Source organism: Penaeus chinensis, chromosome 26 (genome assembly GCF_019202785.1).
Source record: "Penaeus chinensis breed Huanghai No. 1 chromosome 26, ASM1920278v2, whole genome shotgun sequence".
In the NCBI taxonomy this organism is placed as follows: Eukaryota; Metazoa; Arthropoda; class Malacostraca; order Decapoda; family Penaeidae; genus Penaeus; species Penaeus chinensis.
The window spans coordinates 16407925-16410424 of NC_061844.1; positions in this window are offsets into that span (position 1 = coordinate 16407925).

Consider the following 2500-nt stretch of genomic DNA (forward strand, 5'->3'; position numbering starts at 1 on the left):
TTTCTGTCTGCCTGCCTTTTTGTCTGTACCTTTCTGTCTGCCTGCCTTTTTGTCTGTGCCTTTCTGTCTGCTTGCCTTTCTGTTTGCCTGCCTTTCTGTCTGCTTGCCTTTCTATCTGCCTGCCTTTCTGTCTGCCTGCCTTTTTGTCTGTGCCTTTATGTCTGCCTGCCTTTCTGTTTGCCTGCCTTTCTATCTGCCTGCCTTTTTGTCTGTGCCTTTCTGTTTGCCTGCCTTTTTGTCTGTGCCTTTCTGGCTGCCTGCCTTTTTGTCTGTGCCTTTCTGTCTGTCTGCCTTTCTGTGTGCCTGCCTTTCTGTCTGCCTGCCTTTTTGTCTGTGCCTTTCTGTGTGCCTACCTTTCTGTCTGCCTGCCTTTTTGTCTGCCTGCCTTTCTGTCTGCCTGCCTTTTTGTCTGTACCTTTCTGTCTGCTTGCCTTTTTGTCTGTGCCTTTCTGTATGCCTGCCTTTCTGTCTGTCTGCCTTTCTTTTTGCCTGCGTTTTTGTCTGTGCCTTTGTCTGCCTGTTTTTTTGTCTGTCTGCCTGGCTTTTTGTCTGTGCCTTTCTGTTTGCCTGCCTTTTTGTCTGTGCCTTTCTGTCTGCCTGCCTTTTTGTCTGTGCCATTCTGTCTCCTGCCTGCCTGCATTTTTGTCTGTACCATTCTGTCTGCCTACCTTTTTGTCTGTGCCTTTCTGTTTGCCTGCCTTTTTGTCTGTGCCTTTTCGTCTGCCTGTCTTTCTGTCTGCCTGCCTTTTTATCTGTGCCATTCTGTCTCCATGCCTTTCTGTCTGCCTGCCTTTTTGTCTGTGCCTTTCTGTCTGCCTGCCATTCTGTCTACCTACCTTTCTGTTTGCCTGCCTTTTTGTCTGTGCCTTTCTGTCTGCCTGCCTGCATTTTTGTCTGTACCATTCTGTCTGCCTACCTTTTTGTCTGTACCATTCTGTCTGTCTGCCTGCCTTTTTGTCTGTGCCATTCTGTCTGCCAGCCTTTTTGTCTGTCCCTTTCTGTCTGCCTACATTTTTGTCTGTACCATTCTGTCTGCCTGCATTTTTGTCTGTACCATTCTGTCTGTCTGCCTTTCTGCCTGCCTGCCTTTTTTATGTGCCTTTCTGTCTGCCTGTCTTTCTGTCTGCCTGTCTTTCTGTCTGCCTGTCTTTCTGTCTGTCTGTCTTTCTGTCTGCCTGCCTTTCTGTCTGTCTGCCTTTCTGTCTGCCTGCCTTTCTGTCTGCCTGTTTTTCTGTCTGCCTGCCTTTCTGTCCACCCGCCTTTTTGTCTGCCTACCTTTTTGTCTGTGCCTTTCTGTCTGCCTGCCTTTGTGTCTGTCTGCCTGCCTTTCTGTTTGCCTGCCTTTTTGTCTGTGCCTTTCTGTCTGCCTATCTTTCTTTCTGCCTGCCTTTTTGTCTGTGCCTTTCTGTCTGCCTGCCTTTCTGTCTGCCTACCTTTTTGTCTGTGCCTTTCTGTCTGCCTGCCTTTTTGTCTGTGCCATTCTGTCTGCCTGCCATTCTGTCTGCCTGCCTGCATTTTTGTCTGTACCATTCTGTCTGTCTGCCTGCCTTTTTGTCTGTGCCATTCTGTCTGCCTGCCTTTCTGTCTGACTGCATTTTTGTCTGTACCATTCTGTCTGACTGCATTTTTGTCTGTACCATTCTGTCTGACTGCATTTTTGTCTGTACCATTCTGTCTGTCTGCCTGCCTTTCTGTCTGCCTGTCTTTCTGTCTGCCTGTCTTCCTGTCTGCCTGTCTTCCTGTCTGCCTGTCTTCCTGTCTGCCTGTCTTCCTGTCTGCCTGTCTGTCTTTCTGTCTGCCTGCCTTTTTGTCTGCCTGCCTTTCTGTCTGCCTGCTTTTCTGCCTGCTTGCCTTTCTGTCTTTGCCTTTCTGTCTGCCTACCCTTTTGTCTGTGCCTTTCTGTCTGCCTGCCTTTTTGTCTGTGCCTTTCTGTCTGCCTGCCTTTTTGTCTGTGCCTTTCTGTCTGCCTGCCTGCCTTTTTTTGTCTGTGGCTTTCTGTCTGCCTGCCTGCCTTTGTGTCTGTTCCTTTCTGTCTGCCTGCCTTTTTGTCTGTGCCTTTCTGTCTGCCTGCCTGCCTTTTATTGTCTGTGGCTTTCTGCCTGCCTGCCTTTTTTTGTCTGTGGCTTTCTGTCTGCCTGCCTTTGTGTCTGTGCCTTTCTGTCTGCCTGCCTTTGTGTCTGTGCCTTTCTGTCTGCCTGCCTTTTTGTCTGTGCCTTTCTGTCTGCCTGCCTTTGTGTCTGTGCCTTTCTGTCCGTCTGTCTGCGTTCTTGTCTGTCTGTCTCTTTGTCTGTTTGCATGCTTTTCTGTCTATGTCTGTCTGCTTCTCTGTTTGTCTTTCTGCCTTTCTGTCTGTCTGCATGTTTTTTCTGTCTGTGTCTGTTTGTATGCCTTTCTGTCTGTCCCTCTGTTTGTCTGTCTGCATGCTTTTCTGTCTGTGTCTGTTTGTCTGCCTTTCTGCCTGTCTGTTTGGTTATCTGCCTTTTTGTCTGTCTCTCTGTCT